The sequence below is a fragment of the Dermochelys coriacea genome, chromosome 22, assembly GCF_009764565.3.
Source record: "Dermochelys coriacea isolate rDerCor1 chromosome 22, rDerCor1.pri.v4, whole genome shotgun sequence".
NCBI classification, from domain to species: domain Eukaryota; kingdom Metazoa; phylum Chordata; order Testudines; family Dermochelyidae; genus Dermochelys; species Dermochelys coriacea.
Genome location: NC_050089.1, coordinates 12,165,360 through 12,177,921, shown reverse-complemented (window position 1 = coordinate 12,177,921; position 12,562 = coordinate 12,165,360). Strand labels below are relative to the sequence as shown.

Genomic DNA, 12,562 nt, shown 5'->3' with positions numbered 1-12,562 from the left:
ATTCCTCCAGGCTCTCTTGTGACCCAGCCCTGGTCTCATTCAAGAGCCAGACCTTTTGCAGAATCACTCCTGGGTGAGAGAGTTCAAAAAGCTGCTTGTTAAAGAGCATCTGGGCTGCTCTGTACTCTGAAATGGAATGAGAGGGCATCTCAGAACTGTTTCAGAAACCTGTTACAGCACTGGGATACCAAAGAGAATCTGATTACTAGTCCCTAACTAGACACTAATTCAGGTCTTTTCTTGGGCCTATATAGTCTCACATTTGCATGTATGGCAGAAAAAATTTCCAAGCCTGTGGAGAGCAGCTCCACTTAGAGATGGTGAGAAAGATTTACTCTCTCCAGACATGCAGGCATTCTGCTTCCGCATCCCACCTTGCCACACCTGGCCCTTCTGGTCTCTGCCAGTGGTTCCAACCCCTGCCACCCAGCCTGAGAAGAGATTTGATGGGAGAGGAACTCTCTCATTGTGAGTAACTGACATTGCACACCATGTACCAGTGCCCAAGGTGGGGAGTTATATTCACATGATGTGAGGCTGCCTTAGCCACCCTGCTGTGTGGTGCGGCCTGTTGTCAGCACGCAAAGCACAGGTCAAAAGGGAATCCATTTCCTGGAACGGATAGACCAGGAGAGCCGAAGCTTTCTGATGCAGGGCCAGATTCTCATGTACGAACCAGCTGAGTGCAAAGGAGCCAGATTCTGGCTTAACTGGCCAGTGGAAAAATCTCCCAGTTGGTATAAAGCCAGAGGAGCGAGGGCCTGCTCCCCCCAGTGTAGATGGCTAGTTGGAGGCAGGAGGGGGCCTGGCAGAGGCAGGTCAGAGAGCTCTGCTTTCTGATTCTCTGGCGTCTGGTCACTTAGGGAGCACCCACTGCTGGTGTAAGATAGGGCAGTGCCAACACTGCCCGAACTCGCACCGTGATTGAAGTTGGGACCAGCACGGGGCAGATCAAAGATGCAGGGAGCCATGGCTGACTCCCTTATGTCACCCCTTGTGCACCGAGTGGCTCTGAAATATAGGACACAATCGAGCCCACAGAGTTTGGAGGGAACCCAAAGACTATCCAGGGCTTATTCCTAGACCAGTAGCTATTAGCCAGTTGGGCTGAGGAGAAGGCACAATGCAAATTGGCCCAGGCAGGGAGATTCTGTTGAGCATTCCAACTGCTACTGCATGTTGTTCTTTCCAGTGAACAGTGACAGGCAAATACATGGCTTTGGAAGTATTGGCTCATTCCACACATTCTGGGATGCGTTCCCAGCTCGGGGCACAGCAGGGATTTGCATGTGTCAATATTAGAAAGCAAACACCATGCTCAGAGAAATATTGAAGAGTTGGTTGCCCTCCCCGCTTTGTGTTTTTATTTGTCAGCACTTATTTTTGTTTCCTGACACAAAACGGAAACATTTGGTCAGGCTGCAAATGTTCTCATTAGACACAGCAGTCTGGGATGCCATTCTCTTTGCAGTAATGCTTTAAGCGCCTCTAGCCACTTTCACACCAAGGTCTTGATACGTTTTGTTTGTAAACCACACTTCACATTCCGCTCCACTGGCTCAACTACATAAAGGACTACAGCCTACTACTGCTGAAATTTAATGGAGTTAGTCCATTAGTCGAAATGGTATCTGTCTGTGCTTTAGTGCTGAAGTTCATGGGATTAAACCCAGCTGAAGATGTGTAGTAGTGAGGATGTTTCAAAAGCACTCAGTGATGGCTTGGTAAGACTCATAATGCCCTGTAAATAAGGTAATAAACACAAGTTGTGGAGAAGGTAAATTGAGTTGCATACAGGTAAAACAACTTGCACAAGTTGACACACAGTGGTCCAGTTCCTTGGATAGCATAAGCCATCGTGACTTCAATGGAGCTATGCTGACTTGCCCCAGCTGAGGGTCTGGCCCAGTAAATCAGTGGCAGAACCAGACCAAATTCCTGCTTGATGTAACTCTGTTGAGTAGATAACCAGGAATGTTGCATGCATTAAAGCTGCTCATTCTGTACACTTTGAGCAGGGGGGCTGATGCGCCGCTTGAGGAGACATACCCATGTTGGCTCTGACTGGCCTAGCATGCTAAAAATAGAGCACAGCTGCCACAGCACCAGGGACAGGATAATTCATGCCTAGTGTCTCAGATGGGTTCGTACTCAGGGTGGCTAGCCCTTCTGCCACTTGCTCCACTGCAGCCACTCTCTCTATTTTTAGCTTGCTCTAAAATAGCTAACCCTAATTCCCGCCCCCCCCCGTGTAGACATGCCCTCAGCATCTGATTTTGTGTAGCTTTATGCCATTTATCTCAGTTGATCGATTTCCATCAGTTTATGTGAGATCAGATTGAGGCCCTTTGCGTATCAAATAGCATCTTTCAGTAACCTGGAACACAGCAGCTATTCCGCCTTTGTACCGTGGTGCATTAGTGTCAAACACTAGACTGCTATTATGTCATTATTTTTAATTTTTTATGATTTTTTTGGCATGTGGGTGTGCAATGAGAGAAGGCTGGTTTACAGAAGGGAGAGTTTTGTCTTGTGGCTAACATCAAGGAGGCACTTCCTCAGCTGGTACAACTAAGACTGGTCTAACTCACTAACCGAACGACTGCGAATTAAAAGGCCTGTGTTCTATTCCCAGCTATATCGCAGACATCCAAGGGAAACCACTTCACTTTTCTATGCCTCACTTTTCACATCTGTAAAAGGGACATAACAATACTTCTGTACGTCCCAGAGCCTCTGCAGGGTAGAATTCATGATGGTTTGCAGTGTGATTGGAGATCCAAAGATGGAAATGTAAGCTATATAAAACATTACATCCAAAAAATGACATTTAAAGAATGTTAAGGGTACAGAGTCAAGCACTTAGGAAATGCCAGGATTAAGGTTGCCTGTGCAGTTTTAATTCACTTCCCCCTTCTATGTGTGCATTGTGGTAGTCATTGTGATCACATACAATTTCTTCCTCATTCAGTGCACGGGATGGGTGTTGGTAACTAAATGGATAGCTAGTCAATATTTGTTTTATCCTCATCATTTAGTGTGTGTCCCCATACATTATGTACTGCACAACATCCAAGCCCGGCACCAAATACAGAATTAATTAATTTATCTCCTCGGCTTTTCTATGGTGCTTATAGTATCTTAGGTCCAGCTCCTCAAAGATGTTTAGATGGCTAACGCCTACTGATTTCAGTGGGAGTGAGGTGCCTAAATACCTTTGGGCCATCGTGCTTTACAACCATTGAAGGATTTATCTTTATAACACTCCTGGGAGGTTAGGCACTGCTCTCTTTACCATTTTACAGCTGGGGAACTGACACACAAGGATCAACACTGTCAAAAGTGTGACATGGTTTTGGGTACCCAAATTGAGTAGCGTGGGCCTTTTTTTTTTTTTCCCCCTCCAGAGTACTTCACATTTTATAGCACTTCATACAGTCACAGCAAAACTCCCATTGGCCTCAGTAGCATTGTGAATGCTAGCACTTCTGCCAAGCAGACCCCTTGCATCTCATGATGAAGACCCAGAAAAACGCTACCTTGCGCCACCTTTAATAAATCCTGGAAAGCAAATGAAGGCTGGATCAGGAGGACTTGGCCTGAAAACGACATGCAAAGCAAAGACGCGAGGTGATGTCCCTCCGGCATCTGTGGTCAATGGGTAAAACTCACCAAATCTACTGAGCGTGTTTTTGTACTTGGGCACATGTTTGAAGAATTGATTTCTTGCGGTAGCGTCTCACAGAAGGCAAGCTGTGCACGTGAGCTGATGCTGACAAGGGAAATTGGAAGCTCACTGTTATTTGACAGGTATATTATTCCAACTGCCCTCGATTTATTTACAAAACAAGGAGCTCAGATCCCTGAAATGATGCAAGTCAGAGCTGCGAGAGTCCTGGTTCCTTAGCTCCTCGGAGCTAGCCTCAATTTGCTTGACATTTCAAATGGATGAAGCGGGAAGGAAAAAAACAGCCTTTGCTTCACAACCTTTTCCCTCAAGCCGACAGACTTGACACTTAAAAAGCTAGGAGGGAAAGAATCCATGTTTATTTTTCTTGGCAGCGGTGACCGGCATAATACGGCCGCCATCACTTCATCAGACCTTCCCCATTCACATGCTCCTTCGCTGGACTGAATGCTGCAGGGGGCCATGAGGGTGACTTCTTTTCTCCCCATGTGGCAATAGGGGATCAGATGATGGGTGCAAGGGACATCATGGCTCAGATTGTCTTGCTGCCTCCCAGCCATCGGTGTCCCATAAGAGAGACAGGAGGCAAGAGACCTGCTCTGGGGAGCTCTGCAGACTGAATTGCCGGACACTGTCCTCTGGGGAGGAGAATGGCATCACTAAAAAGTCATCGTTCTGTGCACCTGGGCAATGAACTGCAGATGAGTCAAGCATCCTTGAGGTCAATCGCATCAAAGGCTGCTGATAGGTTTCAAAGGGTTGGCATGGAGACCGCATCTTTGTCCATGCTAGGAGGAGGCCATCTAGCCCCTATCAGACTCAGGTTCCTCATTTCCCCTTCCATGTTCTCCATAGCTTAGCTCCCTCCTAGTCTCCTTTACTTCCCCACCAAGACCACTTCACTCAGCCCACACTGCTCATCTGGAGGCTTCCTTTGTATCCATCTCCCACGTCTGCCTGGGCACTCCTTGGTGCCTGGAACTCTCCTTCTGACCGCGTCTGCCACACCTCCCTCCACCCTTCCTTTCAGTTCCTGCCCAAAAGCCAATTCAGTGCACTTGCTTTCAGACCAGTGGAGCAGAAGGCACTGGAACATGACACTGTAAATGACTTGGGGCCTGCCTGCTAAAGAGAACCCCGTTCCGCTTGCTATGAGCTACCTTCTTACTACCTGCCACAGTTGAGAGCAATGGGGATGCTCTCTCCAGAGACACCTTCCCTCCAGTCAGGAGCTTAGGAGAGTGCAGCAGAGGGAGGCTTTCTTTGCCTCCACCACAATCACACCTCACTTCCCAGGCTGCATTTGATCGGCATGTGATCAGCATGATTGCTGTTGGCATGAATGGGGTGTGTGTGTGTGTGTATAGCTTACCTTTAACAGAATAGGTATGTGTGAGAGTGCAGCGCCCGGCTATATCTACACTGCAATTAGAAGTGGGATTGTAGCACCCATAGACCTACTGGAGCTAGCTTTCATCTAGCTACCTTGAGTAACGATAGCCGTGAAGCTGTGGCAGCATGAGTCTGGGTGACTGCTCGATTATGTGCCCAGGTTCCTGGGTGGGCAGGGCTAGTCCACGCAGCTGACTGCCTGTGCAAAGCTTGCTCAGATATGTCTACATGGGCTGCAAATGCGCCCGCTGATTGCAGTGTTGGAAGGGACAGGGGCTGCTTGGGTGTATCCTAGAAAAGTAGGCTAGAATGGACCTCAAGAAGTCATCAAATCCAACCCCCTGCACTGAAGCAGGAGCAAAGTAACCGAGGGTGTGTGTATGTCTGTGCATGCTTTTTCCTATTTAAAGTCTGTTGGCATGTACAGGGACCCTCTCCAGAAGAAGTAGAGCTGAGAGGCAGAGTCCTTGGAGAATCTGGGGATGGTTAAATGAAGCAGATTCACTTGTATGTTACTGGAAAATTGAAATGGGTATCAGCCTCTGATTTTGTAGCTTATTCAGCTCATGCCTCCTGCCTGAAAGCCTCAGTGCAAAATTCCTCAGGCATCAGGCTATAGAAAACCACTGAGACATCCTGGGAAGTAGAGATTATGTCCTGTCCTGAGAGGTAAACTGCAAAATAGACCTGGACAGAATTTAAAAATTCTGTTTCTCCTTTTTCATGCACCCTGGCTGGACCAGTGTTAGGAAAGCATGGCCCAGCTTGGGTGCCCATAAAAGGACCACACACTCCATTTGAACATGGAAGTGGTGGCTGCCTGCCCGGACCACCAGACCTGGATGTTGCTCTGAAGTTCTCCAGTTGTCCCTCTGAGAAGCCCTCAAAAAAAAAAAAGCATGATTTAAGCCTCACAATGCCCCTGTGAAGTAGACAAGGGGACTAGATCTCAGGGGGGAAACAGTGCAATTCATGTGGACATTATAATCCCTGTTTCACAGGTGAGGCACGGGAGAGGGCAAATAACTTGCTCCAAGATGTACAAGAATGGTATTTAGACCCAAGGTCAGTGGGGTTGCACGGAGCATGAAGTTGACCTATAGCGTTATATATTATTTGTATTACAGCCACACTGAGAGCTCCCAGTTAAGAGGAGGGCCCCATTTGTGAGGTGCTATTCATGCACTTAGCAAGAGACAGCCCAGAGAGTTTACAATCTAAACTGATTGACAAGGGCTGAGAAGTGAAACAGAGGCACAAGGAGGAGAAGTGACTTGCCCAAGGTTACCCAGCAGGTCCGTGGCAGAGCCGGGAAGAGGCCCTACTTCTGACTCCCAACCCAATGCCCTATCTCCTAGGCAACGCTGCCCACCAAAGAGCCACCCTTTTAGGCCATTCCCTACCCAGTTTGGGGTAATCCCTCGGTGGGTCCCATAATGAGGTCCTGCTTTGTGCCTGGAGCTACTTGGAACATGGTAAGGATTTCCCTTAGTGCTGTCAGAGCTAAGTATTGTGATTCCAACACTGGATGAGACACCATCACCATCACCATTCCAACGCTGGTTGAGACTCCAGCACCATCAAACCCAAACCTTCACCCTTGAGAGCGAGCCCTAAACCTCTGTCTGAACTCACCACCGGACTGAAACCTGCCGCCTCCTAAGCTCATGAAGGGTTGCAAGCGGAAGTAAATTCATCCCCATCCCCCTGGAGGGAGCAATGGGTGTTCACAGGCAGCTTAGCCCTGGTTTTACCTGAGCTTAGAAGCGCAGGCTCTCCCTTTCTCACACAGCAGAGTGGCCAACGGGTTTAGTTGTTTTATACAAAAATCTGAAAAGCCCTGCAGTTTTCTCAGCAGTGATTAGGTGAAAAAAAAGAGAGACACACACACTTGCAGAGACCTAACCTTAGATTCCTACGGCGGTGCAGTGCTGTCTGAGATGAGAGACTGAAGAAATAAAAATTATATATTGTTGATGTTATGAATTCATTGTGCCCTTAGGTTTGATTTCTCCCCCACCCCCATCATTTCTTTTTTAACCTATCAATCTATTGAAGTCACTTAGCCCTTGAAGGTCAGAATACAGCTGGTATTGGAATGAATTGGCCATGTGGCAATCTCTATGGGTCCCTGTGTGTGTCTCCAGTGGTACCTTCTCTAAGTTAATAACTCGGGGGAATAGAGCTTTTAAATGAATAAAATCCCCCCAGACTAAAAGGGGTTCAAAGCTGCTGAGGAATCTGTTTACATGCCTCCTCCTGTGCCCTGCTGGCTTCAGAGAGGAAACCCTCCTTCGGAGTTTGTACTGTGAACGTGAACTTAACAGATCCTAAACTATTAGAGGGGCATCTCCGGAAGGGGTACCCAATTTCCCCAGCTCTCACTTGAAGTCAGTGGATGTTGCGATTGCTCAGTAGCTCTCAGAATGAGGTTCTAAGGCAACATAATGTGGGTGTACTGTGAATAAAAAGCAAATGTGGGGAAATCAGCTCCTCACTCCCTCACCTGTCAAGCCCTGAGTTGTTTGATTCCTTTTAGAGTTTTATACAACATGATTCCGTGGAAAGAGCCTGAAAGTGGGAGTCAGGACCCCTGGTTTCTCTTCCTCCTCTGCTACTGACTTCCCATGTGACCGTGGGCACATCACATAGTCCAACAGGTTCAAACTTAGGCACCTAAAGTTAGATGCCTACATTCCTATTGAAGCACTGCAGTAAGTGGCCTGATTCTCAAAGGTGCAGAGCACCCACAGCTCCCATTGATTTCCATAGAGGTTGCAGAGGTCCCAGTACATCTCAGGATCATACCTGTGATTATCATCCATCTAATCTAGGTTATTATATTATTGCTTGTCTCTGTAATATCGAAACACTTCCATGTTTTGTCTTCAAAGGTATTAATTAAGGGACAGGAGAATCAGTCTGGATAAATCAAGAGCTGACCAGATCCTTTGCTCCAAACTTTTAAGGTAGATTCTAAAATTTATTAATTAAGGGACAGGTGAATCAGTCTGGATAAATCAAGAGCTGACCAGAACCTTTGCTCCAAACTTTTAAGGTAGATTCTAAAATGTGCATGTACTTCCTATGCCCACAAGTATTCTTCATGGCAGCCTCTGCTCTTCTGGGCCCCAGCTGGTACGTAAAGCAGAAAAGTATCCCAAGGAAGGCTGCTCTTCTAGTACTGTAGATCTGATTGAAGATCTTAGGAGAAAGCCTCATCTCCTGTGATTTCCATCCTGTGTTTGCCAATCCAAGAGGTTTAGCAAGTTTGGAAGTGGCTTTTATATGAATTTTTGGCTCCCAATTTGAATGGAACTCGAGTTCCATTGTCCCCAAGCGTACTGGCTGTGCCCCTTGTTATCCTACCAGATCCTACAAGAAAATAATCCAAATAATGACTGTAAGGCCTGAAAATTCATGAACCATCAACATTAGAGAAGGCTGCTGTAACTTACTGGAAAACTAAGGCTGCCAGCTTTTAGGGGCAGCGGAGCACTACTGTCTATTGAATTTGGAATGGTCACTGGTGCCTCAGACAGGATAAAAATACAAGCCATTTTTCAGACATGGCAGGATGTTTTGAGCTGGGTTGAAAATGGTTTTCCCATCCTGCAAAAATTTTCAAGATGTCCAAAATTTTTCCCATCCCAAATGGTGACTAAATGTTGAAATTTCAAAAATGTTTTCAAACAGAAAAACAAACAAACAAAAAATTTGGTTTGGGTCAATCAAAAGGTCTGACTTTGATCATTTCAAAAATTTTGTTTTGCTTTTGTGCATTTTCATTTTTTTTGTTTAAAAAGGTCAATAATTACCTTAAATTTTTAAACAAAAAGTTGTTTTGAACCAGATTTTTTTTTTTTTTTGGCATTTGGATAATGTCAAAGATCTCCAATTTCAACAAAACATTTTCTTTTCCTTAACATTTTTTTTTAAGCTGAGAAATTCCTCATCCATGTTCCTTTCCCACAAACGCTTTCCATTTCTACAAACTGACATTTTTCAACAAAGAAAAATCTTTTCGCAAACAGCTCTTCTTTTCCGCATCCTGAGGCAGCCTGTCCTCTCTGTTAGCATTGAGTGGTAATTTCTTGGTTGGTAGATAGCTCCAGATACTAATTTGGGATCCAAAACTATTTTTGTGTGTGTGTGTGCTTTGCAGCTCACCTTTAAAGTCTCTTCAAAGAGCAGGATGCAACAGGCTCAAAGGCAGTGAGGGGCAAGAAATGATAGCATCCTATGTGTCAGAAATAGTGGGTGCAAAAAGATTCATTCTCCTGCTGCTTTAAGCTACATTATGACCAGGGACTTCTGACCTCTAACTTCACAATGCAATGTTTTCCCTCCACCTTCCTCCCCTCACCTCCACTCCAGCCAGCTTCAGGACACATCCTTTCCTCTCGCTCCAGACACCACAGGTAGCGAACAAGGCTGCAGAGTCCAGGGCTGCCAGATCAAACACCCTTTAATGAATGCGGAAGCAATGGATTCATTAGTCGCAGGCCATATGTGCCTTTAAAAAGCTGCTGCACATCATGAGGCAATGTATGTGGGGGTCAGGGAGTGGAAGTCACCCAGTGGTGAATAAAAGCTGGGCGAATTCTGCCCAGTGGCTGGCTACCTTGGTCCTCTCGCTGACAGGGATGGACGTTCCTGCTATAAATGACTCTTACTAGTTTCTTTCCCTTGCGCAATTTGATCTATGGCTGCTTGGTTTAAATTGGGCCCAAACAAAAAGTCCCCAGTCCCCGTGATTTAGAGGGTATTAAAAATCCAGATCTGAATTTTGTAAATGGCCCCTCACTTTAGAATGGGTCTGAAGCAAGGGCCAGATTTCCAAAGGTATTTAGGTGCCTAAAGATGGAGAGAAGTATCAAAAGTGCCTAAGCAGGTTTGGCATGCAACTCTCATTGATTTCAATGGGACTTAGGTGCCCAGCCTGATTAGTGCTTTTAAAAATCCCACTAGATGCCTCTCTGTATTTATAGATACCCAAATACCTTTAAAAATCTGGCTCCGAGTGTCTGAAATCTGGGGCACTGCAATTCCAAGCCAGGATCTGAATTTTGCACTGTGAACTAGTCTCTCTGGCACTTTCCAGCCAGTATTCCAGCTCACCGGCCTCTTTTCATGAAGCAGCTATGCTGTCAGCTTGCCTCTTAGGTGAAGGATAAAATCTTGTTCTTTTTCCTCCTCTTTTTATGCAGTTACAGACTATTGTCTCTTATACCAGTAGGTCCCATCTTCAGAGACTTCTCTTTGGTTTCCTTTGTCTGGGCCAACACCAGGCTCAGGCAGTAAATATAGCCTGTCTCCACAAATGTCCATTGTTCTCTATGCTGATTGAGTTAGCCCTGGCGCTCACCTTGAGTCACTTTCCTCTGACAGATTTGGAACCTAATATTTTACATTCATCATATCTCTTAAACTATTTCCCGTACAACCACCTTGCAACAATTCTTGGTAGAGACCTCACATGCCACCCGTTGGTGAAATATTATGGTCAATACCAGACCCACGGGATCCCTGTAAAACCTTGTGCATCCTCAGTGCCCACTACTAGCAGGCACCTAGAAGTCTCTGGGTCACACTCACCCATCTCTTTGTATGCTCCCATCCAACTCCAGCCAACACTCCTCCCTCTAGACTTGTGTTATTTTCCAGTCCCAGAGCAGATACAGGACTTGGAAATTGAGAACTTCTTCACCATGTCAACCCACTTGGTAACTGCCCTCCACCACACCGAGATTGCAAGCCAAGTGTACTGCAGGTTCAGCTGCTCCCAGGTACAAGTTGGCATGCAATCTGAGCCTACAAGTGCTTTCTTGGCAGTCTGATTCATGTCCTGACCACAGCAGATCAATCAGTAATGAGAGCTTCCACATTGCACACCCCCAGCTACAGAAATTACAGGCTATAAAACAGGGGGGATATGACTGAAGTCTATAAAATCATGACTGGTATGGAGAAAGTAAATAAGGAAGTGTTGTTTACTCCCTCTCATAACACAAGAACTAGGGGTCACCAAATGAAATTAATAGGCAGCCGGTTTAAAACAAACACAAGGAAGTATTTTTTTCCCAACAACACACAGTCAGTCTGTGGAACTCTTTGCCAGAGGATGTTGTGAAGGCCAAGACTATAACAGGGTTCAAAAAAGAACTAAATAAGTTCATGGAGGATAGGTCCATCAATGGCTATTACCCAGGATGGGCAGGGATAGTGTCCTTAGCCTCTGTTTGCCAGAAGCTGGGAATGGGTGACAGGGGATGGATCACTTGATGATTACCTGTTCTGTTCATTCCCTCTGGGACACCTGCCATTGGCCACTGTCGGAAGACAGGATACTGGGCTAGATGGACCTTTGGTCTGACCCAGTATGCCCGTTCTTCTGTTTTTACGTTCTTAGGGGATGTCTTGATATTCCTGGGTTTTGTTTTTTGTTCTTTTAGCATTTCTCTTTGCACCAAGCAGCAGTTCCCTAATTGTGACTAGGCCAGCGCTGTGAGGCTATCAAACCTTTTACTTCTTGATTGTTAATCTGAATCCAATACAGGCTGGTAGCAACCAGAAGCTGAGCCCATCCGATGCATTCTTGGAGTCCCATAAAAATAGGTTGCCGAGCCTGGTTCCTAGTCAATGGGTCTGCACCACTCTGCAGTGTGGCCCAGGAGTCAGGCCCCAGAGCTATGAGTCATTGAGGGATGGAAAGCTGCTCTTCTCTGCCCCGACCTTGGACCTCGGACTCCTCCCCATGCCTTAAGTTTTCCGTCTGTAAAACATAAATAATGATGCTGCTGAGGGTCCGTTCTGAAGCATGATGAGCTCTGTGGTTGCGGAAGGTGTTGATCTTCACCTGGCACCTTTTGTGAGTAGTGTCAGCAGAGAGGCCAAGAAAGCGAATGAGCCAGAGCCTGAACTCCATCTTCAGTTCAGGGTTGAGGCCCGTCATGCGGGCAGCCTATGCAGCTCCTGCTGCACATGTTCTGAGAATAAAGAGAGGGATTGCAGAGATGTCACGCCCCTCCTATCACCTGTAATTCACTAACACAAAGAGAAGGCCTGTACCCATGTCTGGCTCTGGTAATTGCTGTCTAGCATTTAGAGACTTCTCTTTGCGTGGTCATATGTGCACTTTGTAAGCAGAACCTGTGTGGTAGCCATGGGCAGGCAAGAACATCTGAGCCTCCTGGATTCTGGAGTGCTTTTGGGGACCGCCTGGCATTGATTGATGCTCTGATTTAAGATGGTAAGGGCTGCAGGCCGATCAATACTCTATCTAATCAACATGGCAGGCATCACAGCCGCTTCACCGCTCACCTCAGCTGGGAAGAAAACAAGGGAGCAAGAGATTAACTCAAGTGCTTAGAACTCCTCTTGATGAATAATTGAATCAATGATCCAGGGAGGGGCCCAAAATTCAAGCAGGGAGCAAGGGGAGAAGAAGCAGGAGGGACACCAGGCAGGAAAAAAAAAGCT

The 12,562-nt window shown here is 46.4% G+C and overlaps 1 long non-coding RNA gene across 2 annotated transcripts; it reads right to left on the bottom strand.

The window, feature by feature from the left end:
* Nucleotides 1–8,257: 8,257 nt before the first annotated feature.
* On the bottom strand, nt 8,258–11,425 carry LOC122457211. Of its 2 annotated transcripts, none has more exons than XR_006276646.1 (3): nt 11,373–11,425; nt 9,447–9,546; nt 8,258–8,455 (listed from the first exon to the last, which is right to left on the bottom strand). It is a non-coding gene; the product is annotated as an uncharacterized LOC122457211 (long non-coding RNA). The 2 variants fall into 2 exon arrangements; XR_006276648.1 differs by lacking the exon at nt 11,373–11,425 and adding an exon at nt 10,679–10,713.
* Nucleotides 11,426–12,562: the final 1,137 nt, after the last annotated feature.